This window comes from Trichechus manatus, unplaced genomic scaffold (assembly GCF_000243295.1).
Source record: "Trichechus manatus latirostris isolate Lorelei unplaced genomic scaffold, TriManLat1.0 scaffold00119, whole genome shotgun sequence".
NCBI classification, from domain to species: Eukaryota; Metazoa; Chordata; class Mammalia; order Sirenia; family Trichechidae; genus Trichechus; species Trichechus manatus.
Window position 1 is genome coordinate 7,633,903 of NW_004444055.1, and position 27,677 is coordinate 7,661,579.

The 27,677-nt window shown below is 38.8% G+C and overlaps 1 protein-coding gene across 1 annotated transcript in view; it reads left to right on the forward strand.

Moving 5' to 3' along the window:
- CRADD (CASP2 and RIPK1 domain containing adaptor with death domain) overlaps positions 1-27,677 on the forward strand; it is a 244,858-nt gene that overhangs the window by 78,821 nt on the left and 138,360 nt on the right. The window lies entirely within an intron of this gene.

The window sequence follows — 27,677 nt, forward strand, 5'->3', positions numbered from 1 at the left end:
TCTCGGCTGCTAAACAAAAGGTTGGTGGTTTGAGTACACCCAGAGATGCCTCAGAAAAAGGCGTGGTGATCTACTTCTGAAAAATCAGCCATTGAAAACCTTATGGAGCACAGTTCTACTCTGACACACATCGAGTTGTCATGAGTCGGAGTTGACTCAATGGCAACTGGAAGACCTAGGTCTAGATCTTGGTTCTGCTACCCTCTAGCTGTGTGACCTTTGGTGGCTTGCTCAATCTGTAAAATGGAAAAATCCTGTCTACTTCCTAGGTGGAGCCCTGGTGGCACAGTGGTTAAGAGCTCGGCTGCTAACCCAAAGGTTGGCAATTCAAATCTACCAGCCGCTCCTTGAAAACTCTCTGGGGCAGTTCTACTCTGTCCTGTAGGGCCGCTATGAGTCAGAATCAACTTGGCAGCAGTAGATGTGGTTTTGGTTTCCTAAGGTGATTGAGAAGATTCAGTGTGATGCTGTGTGAAAGTATCTCACGTGGGATGGGTGTTCAATAAATGGTAGGATCTTTCATCATTGACCTTCCTTTCTTCACTGTTGTTCCCTCTCATACCTTCTAGTAATTCTTTCCTCCACCCCCTGAACATTGACTGAGAAGCAGGGTGTCAGGACTGGGTTGGAGATGTGGTATATCTCTGAAGGGAGAGGAGAGAAGTACCTCGGGTGATGAGTATGGCAGTGGTGATGGGGAAATGACCTGCAAAGGCATGCAGAAATGATCTGTTAAGGAAGGCCACATAGTGTGGGCATTTGCATCTGGCCTGACCAAGGGATCCAATCCCCTACTGAGGACTCCTCTTGATTTTGGTAAACCCTACAGATTTGGAAGTTTCTGGAAGAAAGAATAATTCATAGTCTCTTCTGGGAGTTAGGCTAGAACCAGACATCTTTGGGGCTTACCTGAATAATCCATTTGTAGCCATGAGGCTGATCTTGCCTTGCTCTAGTAAGCCCTCTAAGAAGCCCCTGCCCTCTAAGAAGCCCCTAGTAATTATACAACATTCTAGGGCTCTGACATGGGCCCTGTTTGGTGGTACTCTAAACTTTTCATTTTTTACTAGATGCATTATTTCAATAATATTGGGAGCTTACTGTATGCTAGGGGCCCTGGTGGCACAGTGGTTCAGAGCTCAGCGGCTAACCAAAAGGTCAGCAGTTCGAATCCACCAGCTGCTCTTTGGAAACCCTATGGGGCAGTTCTACTCTGTTGCTATGAGTTGGAATCAACTTGATGGCAATGGATTTAGTTTTGGTTTACTATGTAGGCACCGTTCTGGAAATAACATGGTGAATAACATAGATGGTATCATGAAAATCAACGAGGGTACTATGTTAGAAAATAACAGGATGGCGGCAGGTGGTTGGGTGGGGATTCCCTGAGCTGGCATGGTCAGGGAAGGTCTGTCTGAGGAGGCAACATTTAAGCTGGTACCTGATGGATGAGTAGGAGTCAACTATGTCAGGAGCATGTTAGACAGTGGGGCCGGCAAGTACAAATACCCTAATATAGGAAGGAGCTTGATGTGTTCTAGGACCTGTCAGAAGGTCATGTTGTTAGAACTTCATGAGCAAAGGGAAGAGGATCAGGGGTCGACCAAGAGGCAGGCTGGAGTCAGAGCTTGCTGAGCTTTGTGTGCCCTTGGCAGGAGTGTGGGTTTTATTTAAAGAACAAGAAGCCTCTGAAGGTTTTAAAGCAAGAAAGGGACATGTTTTGCGTAAAACAGTCTGCTTTGCCTCCCTAGTGGACGTCATGCAATATTAAAAACTGTCAGGGTACTTAGGTTTCTTTGGTTATAATCCAGTGTTTTCTCTTGTTTTTAACTCAAATGTAAATAATTTGAAGTCATTTGTTCCTTTTTGGTTTTTAAGTTTCCTCTTCAAATCCAATTAGCTGTCGTCATTAATACAGCTTTTTGGTGAAAGAATACCTCTGTAATATTGAGTAATTCTCCTGTTATCTGTGTTTTGCTTTCTGTTATGGGTTTTGTCGGTTTGTCTTCCAACACACCCATCCTTTGTTGCCAGTGTTGGACATGCTTTCTCTTTTAAACTGTCCTCTTTTCTTCCCTCATTTTTTGCAATCAGAATTGACTTTTTTGTGTTCTACCATTTATTTCATGACCTTGAGGGGCATTCTTTCTTGGCTATATGCTAGTTTCCTTTATAGAATATAGTTTAGTACAACAAACCTAACAGAGCTCTTTGTACATAGTAGGTACTCAGTAAATTATTGTTAAGTGAATGAATAAACCTTTAGGGGCAAGATCTGCAGAATTTTTGTGATAAATACAAAGGTGGATATATTATGTTTTCATCCTTAAGCAGATCACTGGCTAAACAGGTCCACTTCAGAAGCTAAAGTCAATATTTGGCATAGTACAAGGTGGAAAGGAATTTTGAGAGTATAAATTTGACACCTGATCCTCAGATCCAGCGTCTGTTCTGGCTTTTTAATTGGGTGGTTTTTATCAGGGAAAGATAAGTATACCTGTGATCATTTTGGACAACTGAATCAGAGTTGTTTTTTTTTTTATGTTAAGAAAAATGATCCAAAACTTGGTAATAGGATAACAAGATGAAGATGTGATCTTTCAGTGTCATAGTAGAGCATTGCGTAATTAGACCTAGGGTCATATGATGCTTTTGGGATTGTAACTTTGTTTGACTTACTGTTGTTGTTAGGTGCCATCAAGTCATTTCTGACTAACAGTGACCCTGTGCACAACAGAATGAAACACTACCCAGGCCTGCGCTATCCTCACAATCGTTGCTAGGTATGAGCCCATTGTTGCAGCACTGTATCAATCCATCTCATCCAGGGTCTTCCTCTTTTTTGCTGACCCTCTACCTTACCAAGCACGATGTCCTTCTTCAGGGACTGGTCCCTCCTGATAACATGTCCAAAGTACATGAGAGAAAGGCTCACCATCGTTGCTTCTAAGGAGCATTCTGGCTGTACTTCTTCCAAGATAGATTTGTTTGTTCTTTTGGCAGTCCATGATATATTTAATATTCTTCGCCAACACCATAATTCAAAGGCATCAATTCTTCTGTGGTCTTCCTTATTCATTCTCCAGCTTTTGCATGCATATGAGGCAGTTGAAATTTCCATGGCTTGGGTCAGATGCACCTTAGTCCTCAAAGTGACATCTTTGCTTTTAACACTTGAAAGAGGTGTTTTGCAACAGATTTGACCAGTGCAATACATCATTTGATTTCTTGACTGCTGCTTCCATGGACATTGATTGTGCATCCATATAAAATGAAATCCTTGACAACTTCAGTATTTTCTGTTTATCGTGATATTGCTTATTGTTCCAGTTGTGAGGATTTTTGTTTCTTTATGTTGAGGTGTAGTCCATACTGAAGGCTGTAGTCGTTGATCTTTATCAGTAAACGCTTCAAGTCCTCTTTGCTTTCAGCAACCAAGGTTGTGTATCATCTGAATATCACACGTTGTTAATGAGTCTTCCTGCAATCCTGATGCCACATTCTTCTTCATATAGTCCAGCTTCTTGGATAGTTTGCTCAGCATACAGATTGAATAAGTATGGTGAAAGGATACAACCCTGACACACACCTTTCCTGATTTTAAACCACACCAGTATCCCCTTGTTCTGTTTGAACCAGTGCTTCTTGGTCTATATACAGGTTCCCCATGAGCACAATTAAGTGTTCTGAAATTCCCATTCTTCACAATGTTATCCATAATTTGTTATGATCCACACAGTTCAATGCCTTTGCATAGTCAATAAAACACAGGTAAACATCTTTCTGATATTCTCTGCTTTTAGCAAAGATCCATCTGACATCAGCAGTGATATCCCTTGTTCTGCATCCTCTTCTGAATTCGACTTGAATTTCCGGAAGTTCCCTGTCAATGTACTGCTGCAACCGTTTTTGAATTATCTTTAGCAAAATTTTAGTTGTGTGTGATGTTAATGATATTGTTCAATAATTTCCACTTTCTGTTGGATCACCTTTCTTTGGAATGGGCCCAAATATGGAGCTCTTCCAGTCAGTTGGCCAGATACCTGTACTGCAAATTTGTTGGCATAGATGAATGAGTGCTTCCGGTATTCTATCTGTTTATGGAAACATCTCAATTGGTATTCTGTCAGTTCCTGGAGCCTTGTTTTTCTCTAATGCCTTCACTGCAGCTTGAACTTCTTTCATTACCATTGGCTGCTGATCATATGTTACCTCCTGAAATGGTTGAGCATCGACTAATTGTTTTTGATAACAGTGATTCCGTGTATTCTTTCCATCTTTTTATTTTTTTATGCTTCCTACATTGTTCAATATCTTACCCATAGAATCCTTCAATATTGCAACTCAAGGCTTGAATTTTTTCTTCAGTTCTTTCAGCTTGAGAAATGCCAAGTGTGTTCTTCCCTTTTAGTTTTCTGACTCCAGGTCTTTGCACATTTCTTTGTAATACTTTACTTTGTCTTCTCAAGCCACCCTTTGAAATCTTCTGTTCAGCTCCTTTACGTCATCATTTCTTCCATTTGCTTTACCTACTCCATGTTCAAGAGCAAGTTTAGAGTCTCTTCTGACATCCATTTAGGTGTTTTCTTTCTTTCCTGTCTTTTTAATGACGCTTTGCTTTCTTCACGTATGATGTCCTTGATGTCATCCCACAACTTGTCTGGTCTTTGATAATTAGTGTTCAATGCATCAAATCTATTCTTGAAACAGTTTCTAAATTCAGGTGGGATGTAATCAAGGTCGTACTTTGGCTCTCGTGGACTTGTTTTAATTTTCTTCAGCTTGAACTTGCGTATGAGCAATTGATGATCTATTCCGCAGCTGGCCCCTGGCCTTGTTCTGACTGATGATGTTGAGCTTCTTCATCGTCTTTTTCCACAGATGCAGTCGATTTGATTCCTGTGTATTCCATCCAGAGAGGTCCACGTGTAGTTGCTATTTATGTTCATTTGCAATGAAGAAGTCGTTGGTCTTGCAAAATTCTATCATGCAATCTCTGGCTTTATTTCTCTCACCAAAGTCTTTCTTATTTTCCAACTACCAATCCTTCTTCTTTGTTTCCAACTTTCACATTCCAATTACCAGTAATTATCAGTGCATCTCGATTGCCTCTTTGATCAATTTCAGACTGCAGAAGTTGGTAAAATCTTCAGTTTCTTCATCTTTGGCACTAGTGTTTGGTGTGTAAATTTGAATAATAGACTTACTATGTGCTATTAATACTCAGACTCTCTAAAGTTAGAAGTTATAGAAAATTGATAAGATGCAAATGATTTCATCCAGGTAGAAAAGATAACATGAAAGCTTATGTTATATTGGCCTATAGAATACGAACCAGTTTTGTATGTAATTTAGCAATCTTGTTCCAGCATTCTTTTTTTCAAATTGATTGTATATGTCAGTATATTTGCCATCTTGCTGTTTTCTGCATTCTTGAGCTATCTAAGGCTTTGACATGTGCTCATTATTTGCTTGTATATGTAGTAAATGTTTACTTTCTGAAAATTATATTTTGTCATTCATATTCAGTAAAGAGGTTAGACATGAATGTACATGTTACTATCCAAATTACTTAATTATATGCTACATGTAATTTCTGAATGGAGAAATCATGTGTGTCACAATAAGGGGAATTATAATATGGTAAAGTGGTAAAAACTTTATTTAGGTAAAACCTGCACTTTAAGAGGATCTCTAAGGGCATCTGTCCCTGTACAAGCTCAGTATAATTAATCTTAATGAATTTTAGGCCAGTTTCAGGGACAGCTGTCATTGAGCTGACCTGGGAATATGCCTATATTTATCATACCCTTTCTTGTATTGTGGAAAAAATTTATAGATAAGTAAACTTGGGAGACATTCCACAAATACAGAGCTCTCATATTTTACTTTAAAAAAGAGTGTGAACATAATTACAGAGAAAAGTAGATTCTGAATTGTTTATTGTAAATAATTACTAGACCAACGGTATAAGAAGTCACAAAGTACAGATTACAAAAATCTTACTAATCACATTTGGAAGTTCAGTCCCAGATGATGTTTATTTCCTCATAGTTACTTTACCTAGGATGAGGGCATCAGCTGATGCCTTGTGTATAATAAGCTTGTTGGTCTAAACAGGAAGTTCAGTTAAAGCCAGTATTAAATGAAACTTATTTTATTATATGTTCTACCCCATTAATAAGTATTAAGAAAAAGAAGATTAGTACTGTATCTTGAGAAGATGATACATTAAGAGAAAAAAGTAAGGAAAGAAAACATTCACTTACTACCTTTTGGTAAATTGTTAACTTCTCAATCATGGCTTAAAGGAATCTAGTACTGTGCTTTAGTACTATGCTACGAATCCATGCTGGCTTAGGCCTGTTTTCTCCACATCATTCTTTGTAGGGCTCCTTTTCACTCTCATAAATATCCCTGTTTGTATGATAAATTATATAGTCGCTTAGTTTACTCGAGCTAGATGTGGTTAAAGCTTATTTACCCAAATCCTTTATGCCTTCTTTGGTCTCTCTGCCCCTCTTTTTTCTTCCTTACTTGGCAGAAGTTGAAAAAGAGAGTTAACAGCCAAATGAGTATGTTTTCCTAATCAAGTCTGTCTTTTTGCTCTTTTATAAAGCATAGCCTCATTTATTCATTCATACATCGTAATAGCTAGTATTTATTGAGCACTTACTATGTTCATAACACTGTCGTTGTTGTTTTATTGTAGTTTAAGTGAAAGTTTGCATTTCAAGTTAGTCTCTCATGCTAAAATTTATACATACATTGTTATTTGACCCTAATTGCTCTCCCTATACTATGACAGCACATTCCTCTTTTTCATTCCTGATTTCCCATGTGCATTCAACCAGCTCCTGACCCTCTCTGCCTTCTCATCTCGCCTCTGGACAGGAGCTGCCCATTTAGTCTCATGTGTCTACTTGAGCTAAGAAGCACACTCTTCACGAGTATCATTTTATGTCCCATAGTCCAATCTAATCTTTGTCTGAAGAGATGGCCTCAGGAATGGTTTTAGAGCTGGGTTGACAGAGAGTCTGGGGACCATGCTTTCTGGGGTTCCTCCAATCTCATTAGACCATTGGGTCTGGTCTTTTTACTAGAATTTGGGTTCTACACCCCACTTTTCTCCTGTTCCATCGAGGACTCTCTGTTGTGTTCCCTGTCAGAGCAGTCTTTGATGGTAGTTAGGCACCATCTAGTTCTTCTGGTCTCAGGATGATCCAGTCTCTGGTTTATGTGACCCTTTCTGTCTCTTGGCTTAATACTTTCCTTGTGACTTTGGTGTTCTTCATTCTTCTTTACTCCAGTGGGTTGGGACCAATTGATGCATCTTAGTTGGCTGCTCTCTAGCTTTTAAGACCCTAGATGCCACTCACCAAAGTAGGATGCAGAACATTTTCTTAATAAACTTTGTTATGCCAGTTGACTTAGATGTGCCCTGAAAGCATGGTCCCCAGACTCCCACTTCTGCTACTCTGACCCTCAAAGTGTTTGATTGTATTCAGGAAACTTCTTAGCTTTGGTTTAGTCCAGTTGTGCTGTCTTCCCCTGTAGTGTATGCTGTACTTGTCTTCACCTAAGATAATTCTTGTCTACTATCTAGTTAGTGAATAACCCTTGCTCTCCCTCCCCACCCTCATAACCATCAAATAATATTTTCTTTTGCATTTAGATCTTTTCTTGAGTTCTTATAATAGTGGTCTGATACAATATTTGTCCTTTTGTGACTGACTAAATTCACTCAGCATAATACCTTCCAGATTCCTCCATGTTATAAGAAGTTTCACGGATTTATCATTGTTCTTTATCGTTGCGTAGTGTTCCATTGTGTGAATATACCATAATCTGTTTATCCATTCGCCCATGGATGGGCACCTGGGTTGTTTCCATCTTTTTGCTATCATGAACAGTGCTGCAGTGAATATGGCTGTGCATAAATCTATTCATGTAACGGCTCTTATTTCTCTAGGATATATTCCAAAGAGCGAGATTGCTGGAGCATATGGTACTTCTAACTTTTTAAGGAAGTGCCAAATCTATTTCCAAGGTGATTGTACCATTTTACATTCCCACCAACAGTGTATAAGTGTTCCAGTCTCTCCGCAACTTCTCCAACATTTATTATTTTGTGCTTTTTGGATTAATGCTAACCTTGTTGGGGTGAGAGGGTATGTCATTGTAGTTTTGATTTGCATTTCTCTAATGGCTAATGATCGTGAGCATTTCTGCATGTGTATGTTAGCTGCCTGAATGTCTTCTTTGGCGAAGTGCCTGTTCATATCTTTTGCCCATTTTTTAACTAAGTTGTCTTTTTGTTGTTGAGGTTTTGCAGTATCTTGTAGATTTTAGAGATTAGATGCTCATCAAATTTGTCAGTCAAAAAATTTTTCCCATTCTGTAGGTTGTCTTTTGACTCTTGGTGAAGTCTTTTGATGAGCATAAGTGTTTGATTTTTAGGAGCTCCCAGTTATCTAGTTTCTCTTCTGGTGTTTGTACACTGTTACTTATCGTTCGTATTCTGTTTATGCCGTGTATTAGGGTTCCTAGCATTGTCCCTATTTTTTCTTCCATGATCTTTATCATTTTAAATTTTATGTTTAGAACTTTGATCCATTTTGATTTAGTTATTGTGCATGGTGTGAGGTATGGGTCTTGTTTCATTTTTTTGCAGATGGATATCCAATTATGCCAGCACCATTTGTTAAAGAGACTGTCTTTTCCCCGAATGGTGGACATTGGGCCTTTGTCAAATATCAGTTGCTCATAGGTAGATGAATTTATGTCTGGATTCTCAATTCTGTTCCATTGGTCTATGTATCGGTTGTCGTATCAGTACCAGGCTGTTTTCACTACCGTGGTGGTATAATAGGTTCTAAAATCAGGTAGTGTGAGGCCTCCCACTTTGTTCTTTTTGAGTAATGCTTTAATTATCTGGGGCCTCTTCCCTTTCCATATGAAGTTGGTGATTTGTTTATCCATCTCATTAAAAAATGCCGTTGGAATTTGGATCGGGATTGCATTATATCTGTAGATCGCTTTGGGTAGAATTGACATTTTCACAACGTTGAGTCTTCCTATCCGTGAGCAATGTATGTTTTTCCAATTATGAAGGTCTCTTTTGGTTTCTTGCAGTAGTGTCTTGTAGTTTTCATTGTACAGGTCTTTTATGTCCCTAGTTAGATTTATTTTTAAGTATTTTATCTTCTTGGGGGCTATTGTAAATGGTATTGATTTGGTGATTTCCTCTTCGAAGTTCTCTTTGTTGGTGTAAAGGAATCCAATGATTTTTGTGTGTTTATCTTGTATCCTGATACTTTGCTGAAATCTTCCATTAGTTCCAGTAGTTGTCTTGTGGATTCTTTGGGGTTTTCTGTGTGTAAGATCATATCATCTGCAAATAGAGATACTTTGACTTCTTCCCTACCAATCTGGATGCCCTTTATTTCTTTTTCTAGCCTAATTGCTCTGGCTAGGACCGCTAGCACCATAAGAGGTGATATTGAATAAGAGTGGTGATAAAAGTCATCCTTGTCTGGTTCCTGTTCTCAAGGGGAATGCTTGCAAAGTCTCTCCATTTAGGATGATGTTGGCTGTTGGCTTTGTCTAAATGCCCTTAATTATGTTGAAGAGTTTCCCTTCTGTTCCTATTTTGTTGAGAGTTTTTATCATGAATGGGCATTGGACTTTGTCAAATGCCTTTTCTGCATCAATTTATAAGATTATATGGTTCTTGTCTTTTGCTTTATTTATGTGATGGATTACATTGATTGTTTTTCTAATGTTGAACCATCCCTGCATACCTGGTATAAACCCCACTTGTTCATGGTGAATTATTTTTTTGATATGTTGTTGAATTCTCTTGGCTAGAATTTTGTTGAGGATTTTTGCATCAGTGTTCATGAGGGATATTGGTCTGTCATTTGCTTTTTTTGTGGTGTCTTTACCTGGTTTTGGCATCAGGGTTATGCGGGCTTCATAGACTGAGTTTGGGAGTATTCTGTCCTTCTCTATGCTCTGAAATACATTTTGTAGTAGTGGTGTTAACTCTTCTCTGAAAGTTTCGTAGAATTCTCCAGTGAAGCCATCTGGGCCAGGGCATTTTTTTGCTGGGAGTTTTTAAATTATCTTTTCAATCTCTTCTTTTGTTATGGGTTTATTTAGTTGTTCTACCTCTGTTTGTGTTAGTTTATGTAGGTAGTGAGTTTCTAGAAATTGTCCATTTCCTCTAGGTTTTCAAATTTGTTAGAGTACAGTTTTTCATAGTATTCTGTTATGATTCTTTTAATTTCAGTTGGGTCTGTTGTGATATCACCCATTTCATTTCTTATACGGGTTATTTGCTTCCTCTCCTGTTTTTCTTTTGTCAATTTGGCCAGTGGTTTATCAATTTTCTTGATCTTCTCAAGGAACCAGCTTTTGGTCTTGTAACTCTTTCAGTTGTTTTTCTATTCTCTATTTCATTTAATTCTGCTCCAATTCTTATTATTTCCTTTCTTCTGGTGCCTGAGGGCTTCTTTTGCTGCTCTCTTTGTACTTGTCCGAGGTGTAGGATAAATGTTTTGATTTTGGCGCTTTCTTCTTTTTGGATGTGTGCATTTATTGCTATAAACTGACTTCTGAGCACTGCTTTTGCGGTGTCCCAAAGCTTCTGGTAGGATGTTTTTCATTCTCATTTGATTGTATGAATTTCTTTATTCCATCCTTAATTTTTTCTATAACCCAGTAGTTTTTGAGCAAAGTGTTGTTCAGTTTCCATGTGCTTGATTTTTCTTCCTTGCTTTTTCTGTTATTGATTTCTACTTTTACGGCTTTATGGTCAGAAAAGATGCTTTGTAATATTTTGATGCTTTGGATTTTGTTAAGGCTTGCGTTATGGCCTAATATGTAGTCTATTCTGGAAAATGTTCCTTGTGCATTGGAAAAGAAAGTATACTTGGCTGCTGTTGGTTTGAGTGCTCGGTATATGTCCATGAGATCAAGTTGGTTGATTGTAGCATTTAGATCTTACATGTCTTTATTGAGCTTCTTTCTGGATGTTCTGTCCTTCACCAAAAGTGGTGTGGTGAAGTCTCCTACTGCTACTGTGGAGTTGTGTATCTCTCTTTTCAATGCTGTTTGAGTTTGTTTTATGTATTTTGTAGCTTTGCGTTGGGTGTGTAAATATTTATTATAGTTATGTCCTCCTGGTGTACTGACCCTTTAATCATTATATAGTGTCCTTCCTTATCCTTTGTGGTGGGTTTTACTTTAAAGTCTGTTTTGTCAGAGATTAATATTGCCACTCCTGCTCTTTTTTGAGTGTTGTTTACTTGCCATACTTTTTCTATTCTTTGAGTTTTAGTTTGTGTCTTTAAGTCTAAGGTGTGTTTCTTGTAGGCAGCATATAGACAGATTGCCTAACACTGTTCTTTACTTAAATATTAAATAAATGCAATTACCGTATTAATTCAATTCCCACAACAATTGTCTAAGATAGGTTCTGTCATTCTTCTCATTTTGCAAGACTGGATACATGGAAAACTTGCCTACGGTCACATAATAGTGATCATAGATTTGAACCAGTCAGTCTGACTTCAGAGCCCATGCTGTTCATCACCAGTTCATATGTATTGTTATTCAAATATATATAATAGCTGAACCTATTATGAATTGATAATTAACATCAACTGTCAGCTAACAACTTAATTATGTGAAGCTTTATATTAGTTATCTATTGTTGCATAACAAATTATCCCAGAATGTAGCAGCTTAAAACAATAGACATTTATTTCACACAATTTCTCTTGGTCAGGAACTTGGGAGCACCTTGCTGGGTAGTTCTGACCTGGGATCTATTATGAGGGCACAATCAAGATGTTAACTGGGGCTACAGTCATCTGAAGGTTTGAGTGGAGTTGAAGGTTTTTCCTTCCAAGATTATTCACTCACATTGGGCTGGTTGTTGGCAGGCTTCATTTTCTTCCTATTTGGTCTTCTCCATGAGCTGCTTGAGTATCCTCACGACATGGTGGCTAGTCTCCCAGAGCAAATACTCCTAGAGAGCAAGGTGAGAACCATGTTGTCTTTTTGACTTAGTCTTGGAAGTCAAACTTTGTCAGTTTAGTAATATCCTATTGGTTACTCAGGTCACCATGGTTGGGATGGGAGGGATATACAGGGCTTTGAATATCAGGACGTAAGAATCACTGGGTCATTTTGGAGGCTAGCTATAACAGGCAGACCAATATGTTTTAAAACAAGCCACTTTTTAAGGTTTATCATTTTAAAACGTAGATTCTTTTACTCTCAACTGAACAAAAAGAGTTTTTATTTTTATTTTTATTTTTTAGAGTATACTCGTATCAAGTTGTTTTGCTCAGTGTCTACTGACAGTGGAATATTTTGATATCTGCATAAAAAACTTTAGTAACTATTAATCTTGTTGTACAAACTGAACTCAGAAGTTATACCCCAAAATGTGTGGCAGTAAAGAAGCAGCTTCTGAATACCTGGCAACAATAAATAGAGCAGAGATAGGCAACTAACCCTTCAGCAGGCCCCTGGTGGTGAAGAAACAGAAAATAGGGTAGCTCTGTCTTCTAAAGTTGAAGTGGAGTACTTGAGGAACCTTGAAAGTGTCTTTACATGCCAAATGTGGGCCATGACCATTTTCCTGGCACTTGATTTCCACTGAACTCCAGTAGAGGGTAAAGCAGGTCTTTTGCTGAAGGTTTCCAGGTAGCATTCCAAAGTACAGTTAGTATAAAGGACTGGGAACGGTGACTATCTAAGTCATAATGTGGAATCCCTTTGGGTCAGATGATGGGCTTTCTATATAGATCTGCTGAGGGTGTCTGGGGCCCTGGTGGTGCAGTGGTTAAGTGTTTGGCTGCTAACCAAAAGGTCAGCAGTTTGAATCCACCAGCCGCTCCTTGGAAACCCTATGGGGCAGTTCTACTCTGTCCTGTAGGTTCGCTATGAGTTGGAATCCACTTGATGGCAGTGAGTACCATGTTAATATTAAAGGCAGGAATTTTGTGTTGTGACAGTGATCAATAAAAATTTTGGATACCTTTTGTTGCCTACCAAGACCACAGGCCCTATTAGGTCTTTAGGAGAAACAGATCAGTCAAGTAAACATGGTGCGTTTAGGTGGTGAGAGCCCAAGACTTCCTGTGGATTAGTGGGTTAGCAGAAATGAGGCACTTGGTCACATACTTGTACTAAATGATATAGCTTAGGACAGTTAGGACAAAGGATTTATTTGATGGTAAAATGGATACAGCTCCTGAGTGTTGCCTTATTCCTCACAAAGTGGGCTTATGAGGTGACATGGCAGAGGAGTTCTGCATCTCCTGCACAGGCTTATATCCCCTTCTAACCTGGAAAGTTTTTTCTTCTGTGTGCTAGCTTCATCCTGTACTCTACACAGCAGTGGAACTTCTCTGTGATTGCCACCTCACCAGACTTAGTCTCCAGCTTCCAAGCATAGATTGTCTAACAGTACCACAAAGCCTAGGGCTTTCAGCTTAACATATGGACTTACAAATAAGACCGGAGCTTTTGGAGCAGAATACTTGGTTTTGGCCTGCCTAACAGTCATAGTCCTTTCAGCTCCAATTCATTGGAACCCTGGTCAGCCAGTGCAGGGCCTGAACACTGTCTTAGGCTTATGACCAATGAGCTAAAGCCACCATACTGTAATTCTCTCAGGGTAAATGGCACTTCCAGTTTTTCAGTTTACTCTGCAAGGCCCTCTTTCTGTCCTTAACAACTCACTTTATGATGATACTTTTTTGATACATAGTGAATAATTTGTTTTTAAAAAAGACAAACCAACGTGATTATTTTAAGATTTAAAGTACAGATCAGATGCTGTTGAAAATGTTGCTGCTTTTTTTGACAGGTGAACTGTTAGGTGGGTGTGGGTCATGTTCTAAAACCCAGCCCATTGCCTTTGAGTCAGTTCCAATTCATAGTGACCCAATAGGAAAGAGTAGAACTACCCCATAGGGTTTCCAAGGCTGTAATCTTTACAGAAGCAGACTGCCACATCTTTTTCCTGCAGAGTGGCTGGTGAGTTCAAACCACGGACCTTTCAGTTAGCAGCTGAGGGCTTTAACCACAGCACCACCAGGGCTCCTCAGTCATGCTCTAAGGCCACCTAAATCCATCATTAGAACCAATCTAATGAAAGCAGAGAAAATAAAGTTATCAGCTAATAAAGTTATAATTGTATATTGACTATAGTTTTTCTCCCTGACCCCCAGCATCCTTGACTCTATTTACCTTGTTGTCTTTTTTTTTTTTTTTTTTTAGCACTAATACCTTCTAAAACAAAGAGCCTGGGTGGCACAAGCAATCTGTGATCAGCTGCCAACCTAAAACTTGGTTGTTTGAACACAGTGGCTATGTAGAAGAAGGGACTGGCAAACTGCTTCCTTGATGATTATAGCCCCCCAGAAAACCCTGTGGAGCAAGTTCTACCCTGTAACACGTGGGATCACCATGAGTCGGAATCGACTTGATGGCAGCAGGTTTTTATTTTCTAACCACCTTCTAAAACAATAATTTATAATTTACATAATTTTTTTATGTTTATGTTATTTATGTTCACTGTTTATTGAGTATCTCCCCCTCTATCTCCCAAGTAAATTGCACAAAATCAGTTGTCTTTCTCTCTTTTGTTCACTGATATCCTAAGTGCCTATTATAGTACACATAATAAGTCCTCAATAAATATTTGTTTAATGAATGTTGGCAATTAATCTCTGCTTTTCTATACTTTTAAAACTAGTTAAGCTCTGGTACAGTTAATATTTGTATTTCCCAAAAAGCATCATCACTAACAAGACTATGACTACTGTTATAAAGCTTAGACCCTGTCTTAGTTATCTAGTGCTGCCGTAACAGAAATACCACAAGTGGATGGTTTTAACGAAGAGAAGTTTATTTCCTCACAGTCAAAGTAGGCTAAAAGTCCAAGTTCAGGGTGTCAGCTCCAGGGGAAGGCTTTTTCTCTCTGTTGGCCTTCTCATCAATGTTCCCCCCGACTAGGAGCTTCTCAGCTCAGGGACCCCAGTCCAAAGGACGTGCTGTGCTCCTGGCACTGCTTTCTTGATGGTATGAGGTCCCCCAGTCTCACTGCTCACTTCTGTCTTTTATATCTCAAGAGATTGCCTCAGGACACAATCCAGTCTTGTAGATCCAATCCTGCCTTAACTAACACAACTGCCACTCATCCTCCCTTACTAACATCATAGAGACAGGTTTACAACATACAGGAAAATCACACAGTACCAGGAATCATGGCCTAGCCAAATTGATACACACATTTTTGGGGGGACATAATTCAAACCATGACAGACCCTTAACCCTGGCCTGATGAGCTGGGCTAGACCACATGTAAGCCACAGGGGCCTCTCCGGACTACAGCCTGTCTTGGCACATACCTATCTTGGGCCTTGAAGATCAGCCACATGGACAGTGAAAGGAGCTATGGAAAGATGGATGCAAGGGCAAGAGACAGGCTGGATCCCTAAGGCCTAGAACAAAGTTGGTGCTATAAGCTGCTTAGTATTCCAGGGCCTTCTTGTTCACTGTTGCATCCCAGCATCTAGAACAGAACTCTATAGTAGATACTCAATAAATATTTTTTGAATAAAAAAGGGCCAAGTCCCCCCAAGCAGGAGATAGCCCCAGGCTGCTCTTTGTGTATCAGCTATTCAAAGAGCTTATAAGAGGGAAGAGCAATCCAAAGAGGAAACGGGGTACAGTGGAAGAAAAGCCATGTGGGCATAAAACCTTAAACTCTTGGCTTGTCAGTTGTCCATGGAACTTCAGAGTAGTGAGGACACAAAGCCTCCTTGCCTTCATCCACATTGGAATGCCTCCTTCCTCCTCCTAGCATACCTGCAGGCAGGAAGCCTTGACCGCCCTCTTGAGGCTGAACACACCACTGTAGAAAGGATTCAATTTAAATAGAAAAAAGTAAGTTAATTTCTTTGCTAGTCAATTTATTTGTGTACTTTATTACCGTTGTCATGGAGAAATGAATTTTTTATCAAAGGGATGAATGAACTATAACCTTTTAGGCACCATCACTTAAAACTATTCCAATCATTTTTGTTGGGAAATTTACTAAAACATGTTTTCCGCTTTCTTAATGAAGTATATGGAATATCATCTAATGTTTTCTTATTATTTTAGCATCATTTTGGAAATATTGTGCTGTAACAGTGATACACTTAAGTCTACTCCAGGTGTAGTTTTCCCGTTATGCCAAAGACCATATACTGTGGGTTTTGAATTCTCATGTCTATTTTTCATAGTTCTATTGTCTCTTATCTTCTGGTAGGCTATCCGTGTTCACTTTCTGATCTTGTCTGCATGTCTGCCACAGGAACTCCCAGTCGCTTAACAAATAAATATTCTCTCTGATTATATGTAGAAAAATGGATGACCAAGTTTATTAGGTTTGTCTAAAATATGAACGAACTGTAATATATGGACTTAGTGATACTCATGTAGTTCCTCTCCCATCTCTTGCCCTTGTTTCTGGTTCTTCTCAGCAGTGTTCTGGAAAGTTGAGCTTATCAGATATGTAGCTTCTGAATAAGAGAGGTGTTATGACACTTGTAATTTTTCTGTTCCAAATTTTAAAAGTAGTGGGATGTCATTGCTGAAAATGTGCTAATTTTTGAGACCATTTTTCTTAGCCTTGTTCTCATCAGAGGTTGAGAAAGAGAAAACAGCAACACGATATTGTTTGTCCGGTATTTCCATTCCTGTAGCAAAAGAAGGATAAAAAGGAAGAAGAAGGGATGAGAAGAATGTGCAGGGTAGTATCAAGTTCTGGTTGAGCATTTTGAAAGATCCCTCTGGCTTTGGAGTGGAAAATGGATTGTAGAAGGTCTTGAAGAAGCAGAGAGACCAGTCAGGAGGCCATGGCAGTTGTCCAAGTGAGAGATGATGGTTGCTTGGGTGAGGGTGGAGGTGGTACAGATAGTAAAGATTGGAAAGAGTAATTGGACTCAGAGTACGCATTGAAGATGGAGCCCACAGTGACAGGTGTTGGGCCTGAATAGATATTATGATACATTGCTCCTGTTATTAGAATTTAGTAATGTGTGTTCACACCCTACATTTGTTTTTTTCTAAGAAGTGAAGTGAATCAGTTAGTCATCGTTGCTACTATTTTTATCATGGTTGGATTTGTTCCAAAAGGTACATTACAAAATATAAAATTAAAATCAGTCCCTACCCAATGAGCCAACAATCCATGTATTTTGAGATTAGAATCTAGAATCTAGTCCTGAAGATTTATCTTTGTGTTTACATGTTTAACAACGAACGTGAGATTTTTCCCTTGCTATTCTTACTGTTTTATTTGTCAAACAGGTAATTTTTGGGATTATTTAGAAACGCTACAATTTTTGAGGGAAATAAATACAAATCTCTAAATCAATAACTAAATATTTCTCATAGGCTACTAAGAAATATAATTTACAATCTGACTCATTTCGTTTAGTTAAAATATTTGTGGCTCTTTATAGCTCATGCCGCTTTGAATAAAATAAGATTGTCTCAGTGTTTCAGAGTTTTAGATGCCATGGAAGAGTTATGTTTGGCATTATTTAAGTGTGAGAAAAATTATTTGATTTGCTGTTAACCTGAGTTACACAGAATTGTTAGCATTAGATAGGGCAGATTTTATTTTAATCTGATGCCACTTTATATAGATTTATATCCGAAGTCTTCATTACGATTAAGATCCTGGAGTACACAGTTCCACCTCAAGTGTATAGCCCTGAAACCATTTTATTATAAGAAAGAGAAGTATGGAAACTTGAGGTAGGGACTGTCCATAGCTAAATCTTACAAGATCAAATGTTGTGTGCCGTCAAGTCGACCCTATATGAGAGTAGAACTGCCCCATAGGCTGTAATCTTTATGGGAGCAGGTCATAAAGGTCTTTTCTTCCGAGGAACTGCTGGGTAGGTTTGAACCGCTGTTCTTTTAGTTAGCAGCTCCTTTGAAATCATGTAAGTTTTCATAATCATTTTGCAGCCATTATTAATTGTGTTTTTGAGGTACCTTGTTTCTTCTGAGCTATCCTTACATGTTTCCAGGAATTTAAGGACTAAGAAACATTCTACTAAGAATTTGAAATAACAAGATGTTTAATTTTGTGGGAGTGTAGAGTGTTTTTTAAGTTCTGAGGACCAGCAAAATAGAGAAGTGTATTGTGTTGCACAACATGCTATGTTATAAATATGTTTACTTTTATTGCACATGACATAACCAGAATGGAAAAAAACACAGAAATAATAATTGCAGATATAATCTTGCCTTGGAGGTGGGGGGAGTGGGGAGTACTGCACAAGAGGGAAAAAATCTGTTACCAATTACAGTAAAATTATTACAGTTGGAAAGAGTTACATAGATGATTACATAATAATAAAACCTTCACCTAGCTTTCCTGAAAATTTACAAATTTCTTTCATCTTTCTTTACCTAGGTACTTGATAGAGGAAAAAAAGTCCTCTTGGGTTCTTTGGATGAAAAACTAATTCTATTGCTTTTGTTCTCTGAATCTCTTCATCTCTTCATCTTTTCATTTTAGTCACCAGAGAATACTATTTGGCTATTTTGAAATCACTGCTGTGCTCCACTAAGAGTGCACTTTGCCCACTGAGAGTCTTTCCCCTTCTCATTCTTTTTTTTTTCCTTTGCCCCACTTCTTCCTGTACTCCCACCTCTTTCCCTATAGGCAAGGAAGGAACTTGTTAACCATGACTTTCTCTTTTATGAACCAACTAACAAATCCCTTTGGTACGATACATTTACAGGCATCTCACCTCAGTCTGAACACAGAAAAACAAGCAACAGGAAATACAGGAAAACAGGCAGCTAAATTCAACACAGATAGACAGATGTTACCAAAGGAAAATGGGAAACAACAAAGACTGTTCATTTGATTTCCAGGAATGGAAATTGTTGGTAGTCTATTCTTTTTAAAATAAACTTTGATCCAGAGCTGACCACCTTGTTAGTTACTCCCTTCTGGTGCTGGGATGTGGCAGCTACACTTGTTTTCTTTTCAAGGTCAACTTGCTAATTGTAGACAAAATAGACTAACCCAGTCCCCAGAGAAATGGAGAATCCTAGTCATTGTGTCAATCTGAACCCCTAGGTAAAAATGGCACAAGGGTATGGGGAGGATGTTCACTTGAAATGGAAAGAAAAGAGGATAGAGTGAAATACAGAAATGTTGGCTAAAGGAATTCTAGTTAGGAGAAAATCATCACCTTACTAATCTCTGTGTTATTAATCAATTATAAATGAATTTTCTCTAATACTCCTGTACTCTTTAGACTCACTGCTTACATCCTGTATTTCCTTTCTTATCTCTTATTTCTTTCCCTCTTTTCCTCTCTCCTTTGTTTTCTCTCTTGTTTCTCTTCTCTCTTTCATCCTCCCTTTCTCTGTCTTTATTGAGCTTAATGTGGTGCTATGGTAGAAACAAAGATGATTAAGAACAAATGTAGCTTGATTGAACAAGGAATCCATACACAAATAACTCTAATACAAGGCACTCCATGTGAATACTACTAGAGAGCTATGAACAAAGTTCCATGGAGGTTCTGAGAAAAATACAAGTTTAAGGGCACAGAGATCCGGACTGCCAAATCTGCCCAAGACTTCTGACACCAAGTTCGGGCGTTTCCCAAAACCACCTTCAGGTTCAGTAATTCACTGGAAGGTTTCACAGAACTCACTGAAAGCTGTTATACTCACAGTTATGGTTTATTACATAGAAAGGATATAAATTAGAGGCACCCAAAGGAAGAGATGCATAGGGCAAAATCTGGGAGTATTCCAAATTAGAAACTTACATTGTCTTCAGGACACGTTACCCTTCAGAAATGGATGTGTGACAATATGCATGGTATATTGCCAACCTGGAAGCTCACCTGAGCTTCAGTGTTCAGAGTTTTTATTGAGATTTCATTACATAGGCATGACTGATTAATTGATTGGTTGTGCACATAATTGAACTCAGTCTATAGGTCAAATGATACTGAGTGATCCAAAGCCTCCACCCTAAGTCGTAGGATTGGTCTCTCTGATGTGGCCAGCCCTGACCCTAAGACTATCAGGTGTAACTGGCTCCACCCTGAATCAGCGCCTTATCAGGTGTGGCCTGAGGAGTTTACCATGAACAACAAAGACACTCCAATTACTCGGGAAATTCTAAGGGTTTAGAGGTTACCTCACAGGAACCAGGGACAAAGGCCAGACTTCTCTTTGAAGAAGCCACATTCCTTATTACACTGTTTGTCTGGATTGTCATCTCCCTCTTATTGTTTGCTCCTATAAGTCATAGTTCACATGACTTGCCCTGACTTCCTACATCTTTTTAAGTTCATACCTCTATTATAGCAGTATTAGGTTGTATTGCCTAAAATGGACTCTCTGTCTTATTTTCAGGAAATTCACTATGTGACCAGTTTGGTATTATGAAAATTATGTTTCATTTTATGACAAATAGGAATGGGGGACATTGTCCCCAATTTTCATTCCTGTTGCTTAGTATACTTTGGGCACTGATGGATCTCTTGCTGATTTTCAGAAAAATTCTGTCTGTGCTTTAATATACAGCAGAGATGGATGAATATTCTGAAATCAGAAAATTGCAGTGTCTGTTTGGAGGGTGTGTTTCTTCCCAACCTTGAAGGAAACATTACCCTCCTGCGATAAAAAACCTAAAACAAAGATCCAATTCAGCGGAAAGTAAAAGCGTAATAAACTTAAAGATTAAAAACTTGAAAACTTTTTTAAGCTAAAGAAGGGATTCCTTTTATTTAAAGTACTGCTCTTCCTCTTCTGGGTTCTACCGTGATATTCTAAATAAAGATAATCTGCAGATATTGTGGGCAATTGTAACTACAACTTTCTGGGTTATATTAGGCAAGTAATTGATCAGTAAGTATTTATTGCCTCCATTTCTGGTATGGGGCTAAGGACAATAAAGAAATCAGAAGCTTCTTTCTTGTCTTCAAGGGATTTGCAGTCGATTTGAGAGATATGCCTGGTATTCTTCAACCCAGTTAACAATTACATTAGATGTAATTGGAGGCTAAAGTATTGAGATGAGAGCACAGATGCTCAAAGAAAAGGGAGGTCAGGCAGGGAGAGACATGAGGTCATTAAAGGCTTTATGGGGCCATAGAGGTTGTCTCCCAATATTTGAGTCAAGGTGGAAATTGAGCTGGGCCTTATATGATAGATAGACCTTTATTTAATGTTATGTGCTATTATTTAAAATTTACATATTTTTAGCTGATAATATAAGCAAAGGAGTCCCTGGGTGGTACAAATTGCTAAGCACTCTACTACTAGCCTGAAGTTTGGCAGTTCGAACCCACCCAGAAGCGCCTTGGAAGATGGGCCTGGCAATTTGCTTCTGACACATCACAGCCTTGAAAACTCTATGGAACACAGTTCTACTCTGCACACATGGGGTCACCATGAGTCAGAATTGACTCAGTGGCAACTAACAGCAACAACAATATAAACACAAGGTTAAAAAGGCCCTTAAAAAGGCAAGCCCGTTGCTGTCTAGTCGATTCCGACTCACAGTGACCTTATAGGATAGAGTAGAACGCCCCATAGGGTTTCCAAGAAACGACTGGTGGATCTGAAGTACTGACCTTTTGGTTAGCAACCGAGCTCTTAACCACTGTGCCACCAGCGCTCCAAAAAAAAAAGAAAGCTCTAGTCTTCCTTTGTACCCCTGCTCCCAGTCCCTCGATTCCTGCTGTGACTCGTTTCTTACAAACCCTTCCAGATATAATGCAATACTTTTTCATATTATAGCATTTCTTATTTTAATTAATTATTTTCATTTTTTACATTTGTCCCCTTCCAAGTGCCAAGGCAGTGAAGAAAGTGGTCCTAATGGTAAGCTAAGAAAGGCTAATTGCTTTACTATTGGGAGGCCGTAGCTGTGCTGATCTGTGTAATTTATTGTTGGTGAACAACACATGAGTGAGCTTTGATTTCCCTAAGATATTTGCTTTCCCACTGACTGCACTATTGGTGGCTAGAAAGTAAGAGCAACTCTGAGCCCTCAACTGTGTAGTTGTTGTTGTTAGTTGCTGTGAGTTGGTTCTGACTCATGGCCATGTTATATATTACAGAATGAAACATTTCTCAGTCCTGTGCCATCCTCGTAGTAGTATGTGTGTTTGAGCTCATTGTTGTGGCTGTAGTGTCAGTCCATCTCATTGAGGGTTTCTCTCCTTTTTGCTGATCTTCTACTTTACCAAACATGAGGTCTTTTTCTAGTGATTGGTTTTTCCTGATGACGTGTCCAAAGTAAGCAAGATCAAGTCTCGCCGTCCTTGTTTCTAAGGAGCATTCTGGTTGTATTTCAAAGACTGATTTGTTCATTCTTCTGGCAGTCCACACCAGCACTACCGTTTGAATGTATCAGTTCTTCCCCTGTCTTCCTTTTTTATTGTTCAGGTTTCGCATGCAATATGAGGCCACTGACTTTAAAGAAGGCTTTTGCAGCAGATTTGCTAAGTGCCAAGTGCAATACATCATTTGATGTCTTGACTTCTGTTTGTGTCAAATGGTATACTGTGCTAGAACTTCATGTTTATTTTCTCTAATCTCAACGATAACTCCACATGGTGGGTCTTTTCACCTTTTACAGATGAAGAAGTTGAGATTCAGGCAATGTATTTGTCATAGGCCACACAGCAAATAGAAGGTGGAGTCAAGGTTTGAAATGACTTCTGAACCTGACCTTTTTTTCTGCACTCAGGCTACCTCTCTGGATCTGAAAGTTTTGGTTCTGTATTTCTGGTATCACCTCTGCCATGTTCTTCTCTTGTGGCTTTTTGTTCTGAGGCACTAATGTAAACTTGTGGTGACCCAAGAGAAAAAGCAAGAGGAAGCTTTCTTCTTGATTAAAAAAAAAAAAAAAAAAAATTCTTTTGCTAACAGGAAAAGGGCAGATTCACAGCTTTGTTTCAGAGGGTTGCAAGTCAAGGCAGTGTTTTTTTTTCAATGTGCATGAACTGCCTCTTTCATTTTGAGTTCTTGAACCTGAAATGATGAGAGAGTCTAATGAATAACAAATATGTTCTCTTTTGTCTTCTTCTAATATTAATTAGTATTTTAGATTCAAGTTTAGAAATTTTTTATTCCTTTCTTTTTGTCCAGTATCTTCTTTGAAAAAAGATTGTTGCGTCCTTTTAAAGGCAAAAAAATAAAATTGGGAAGAAATTGTCTTTTTTGCTTTTTGTAAAGGCAACGTTTTTATTGGTGCATGTACATAACTGTGGTCCCAAGCTGCCCTCACAATGCCCAGAGCTCATTGTGGAAGGGGACTGCGGGCTCCCCACACACCCCCAGCATCAGCAGGGACTCATGGGCAAGTAGAATGTTAGGTGGTGAATTGCATCGTGAGGCTGGGGAGAGCGGATACACAGCAACAGTTTTTATTTGTTTTTGGGAGGCTGAGTAGATTGTTGTTAAAAACATGGACTCTGGGTTTGAACTGGTGACGCAGTGGTTAACAACTCGGCTGCTAACCAAAGGGTCAACAGTTCAAATCCACCAGCCATTCCTTGGAAACCATATGGGGCTGTTCTACTCTGTCCTATAGGGTTGCTATGAGTTGGAATCAACTTGATGGCAATGGTTTTGGGTTTTCTACCACTACTATTCACAGGACCTTGGGCAAGTTACACTTGGAAAATGAAGATTATTATGGTATGTCTGCCTCAAAGCTTTAAATGAATTAAATGAGTATAAAACACTTAGAATAGTGCCTTGTTGCTAGGTGCCATCAAGTTGTTTTCGATTCATAGCAACTCCATCTGACAGAGTAGAACTTCCCTATAGGGTTTCCTAGGCTGTAATCTTTACTAAAGCAGATTGCCAGGTCCTTCTCCCATGGAGCCACTGGGTAGGTTTGAACCACCAACCTTTTGGTTAGCAGCCCTAGCCCAAAGTGAACATTCTCTTGGCTTTTGCTATTTTTCTTAGTCCCACCCCATTTTCTAGTTTCCCTTCCTACTCTCTTCCTGCCTAGAATATGAATGTCTGTGGCTTCCATGTTGGGATCCTGAGGGAGAGGCCAAAAGAATAGCTGATTCACTGGCTCTGAAACCACTGAGATGTTGCACCAGTGTGTGCTGCCACTTACTTGTGGCCTTCTTGTTAGATGATAGAAATAAACCCCTATTCCTTTAGGTTACTCTGTCACTCCCACACTCCAGAAGCCAGAGAGAGAGTTTGACATGTTCAGGGAATTTTAAGGAGGTCATTGTGGCCAAAGGGCAGAGCATGAGGGCCCCAGGCATGCCCAGGCAGGCTTGACCGATGATGCTGGAAGCATTAGCATGACTCAGACCTTGTAAACCACTTTACAAATTTAGGATTTTTTTCTCTTTGGGGAGTTATTTTAATCAGAGAATCAGACATGATCAGGTTTTTGGCTTAAGAAAGATCATTCTAAATCACTCCAGTGACAAGACTGGAGGCAGAGGGAGCTGTTAGGAGGCTACTACAGTAACCCCAGTGAGAGGTGATCATGGCTGTGGGGAGGGAGGGAAGTGGGACAATTCTAGAAATATTTAGGGATAGAAGACAACAGGACTTGATGTGGAGAGATGAGGAGAAAGAGGAGTCAGGAGTCACGTCAGGGTTTCTGGTTTGTGCTGCTGGCTGCATGGTGATGCTCTTAGTGCCTCTTAGCAGAGGAGTGGTTTCTTAGCCTTTTATTGGTGGAATCAACAAATTTATTTATGATTTCTTCATATCCTTTTCCTTCCAGAGGGGTAGGTACTCACTCATTAGACCCAGTAGACTGGATGAAATGTTAAAGTGTTCGTTTCTGTTCTTTACGTCCTTGAAGGCTTTCGTCTTTGAGCCAGTTCTTGAGCCTTCGCTGATTAACCTCATCTCCCTTAGATCCCTCATGCCTCACCTTGTGTTTCCTTAGCATATTGCCAGTAGGTTGTGTTATGCTGCCTTGCATCTGTTTTGTTGTATCATGTATATATTTGGTCTGCTTCCCCTATCAGATACTGTTTCATTTTTTAAGCTAACATTTATCGAGGCTTACTCTGTGTGAGGCACTGTGCTTTGCGCTTTAGATCATACATTAAGACGTTTTCTCACAGCAGCTGTTTGCGGTAGGTGATATTATCCCTATTTTACAGGAAAGAAAATTGAGTCTTAGAGAGGAGATGTGCCCAAGCATGTACAGCTAGTAAATGGCAGAGCCACGGTTTGAATCTTTATCTGTTTGATTGAAAAGCCTTGACCATCATTCTCTTTGAGAAGGGTTCGTGTCATCTACTCCCCCCAGCCCCCACTACTCTCCAAGAATATCGCATAGAGTACTCTTAGGACAAGCTTCTTATGACTTGGAAAATATATGATTATTTTCTTATATAATCAATATAAGTGCCCTGGAGAAAAATTAGAAAATACATACAAGCAAATTGAATAAAACATCACCAGAAACCCTTCCACCCAAAGATAAATCAGTATTAATATTTTAATGTTATCTTTCTAGATTGCTTATACAAAGAAATAAATATATATATGTGGAAGCTCTTTTAAGGCTGAATGCATTTAGCTAGTAAATTTCTCTTTAAAACATCTAAAGTTGTGTGCTTACTTAGAGCCAGTAACAGTGAGTATTTGTGTGTGTGTGTTTAGTACTGTTTGTCAATTTAGCTTGAGAAATGCTGAGCGTGTTCTTCCTTCTTAATTTTCTATCTCCAGCTCTTTGCATATGTCGTTATAATACTTTGTCATCTCGAACGGCCCTTTGAAATCTTCTGTTCAGTTCTTTTACTTCATCATTTCTTCCTTTTGCTTTAGCTACTCGACGTTCAAGAGCAAGTTACAAAGTCTCTTTTGACATCCATTTTGGCCTTTTCTTTCTTTCCTGTCTTTTTAATAACCTCTTGTTTTCTTCATGTATGATGTCCTTGATGTCATTCCACAACTCGTCTGGTCTTTGGTCATTAGTGTTTAACGTGCCAAATCTATTCTTGAAATGGTCTCTAAATTCAGGTGGGATATATTCAAGGTCATACTTTGGCTCTCATGGACTTCTTCTAATTTTCTTCAGTTTCAACTTGAACTTGCATATGAGCAATTGATAGTCTGTTCCACAGTTGGCCCCTGGCCTTGTTCTGACTGATGATATTGAGCTTTTCCATTATCTCTTTCCACGGATGTGGTCGATTTGATTCCTGTGTATTCTATCTGGCGAGGTTCATGTGTATAGTCACCGTTTATGTTGGTGAAAAAAGGTATTTGCAATGAAGAAGTCATTGGTCTTGCAAAATTCTATCATGCAATCTCCAGCATCGCTTCTGTCACCAAGGCCATATTTTCCAAATATTGATCCTTCTTCTTGGTTTCCAATTTTCATATTCCAATCACAGTAATTATCAATGCGTCCTGATTGCATGTTCGATCAATTTCAGACTGCAGAAGCTGGTAAAAATCTTCCAGTTCTTCATCTTTGGCCTTAGTGGTTGGTGCATAAATTTGAATAATAGTCGTATTAACTGGTCTTTCTTGTAGGTGTATGGATGTTATCCTATCACTGACAGCGTTGTACTTCAGGGTGGATCTTGAAATGTTCTTTTTGACAATGAATGCAACGTCATTCCTTTTCAAGTTGTCATTCCTAGAGTTGTAGACCATATGGTTGTCTGATTCAAAATGGCCAATACCAGTCCATTTCAGCTCACTAATGCCTAGGATATTGACACTTATGTGTTCCATTTCATTTTTGATGATTTTCAATTGGAAATCCACGTCTGGGGTACTGGAAATTCTTATTTTTTGAGTCCCATCTAAGACATTTGTGCTTATCCTTATGGTCATGAAAATATCCTCCAATGTTTTCTTCTTTCAGCTTTATTGTTTTACCTTTCTTATTTAGATCTATAATTCAGAGAATTAATTTTTGTGTATGGTGAGAAGTTAGGGTTAAGTTTCATTTTATTTCACATAGGTACCCAATCGATCCAGCAGTACTTATTTATTTATTTTTATTTTTTCCCATCCAGCAGTGTTTACTGAAAAAGACTATCCACTCCCCATTGCTCAGCAACCATTGGGGTTGTTTCTAGTTTTGAGCTATTATGATTAATCAAGTGCCCATGTATGCAAGGGTCTAGTTCTGGACTCTATTCTCTTCCATTGTGCTAATACATACTGTTTTGATTACTATAGCTTAATAGACTGAAGAGTAAATCTTGTTTGTCCAATTTCTAAAGATACTCTTGGTTGTTTTTGGCCCTTTGCATTTCCAAATAAAGTATAAAGCCAGTTTGTCAATTTTTACACACACACACAGACACTCAGACTTGCAGGGATTTTGATAGAGATTGCTTTGAATCTATAGGACAATTGCTTTGCCAATTAAATCTATAGAAGAATTGATATATTTGCAGTATTGACTCTTTCAATCCGTGTGCTTGCAATATCTTTCCATTTATTAGGGTGTTCTTTAATTCAGTCCGTAATATTTTTTTTTCCTTTTTTTTTTTTTTTATTGTACTTCAGGTGAAGGCTTACAGAACAAATAGTTTCTCATGAAACAGTAGTACACATATTGTTTTATGACATTGGTTAACAACCCC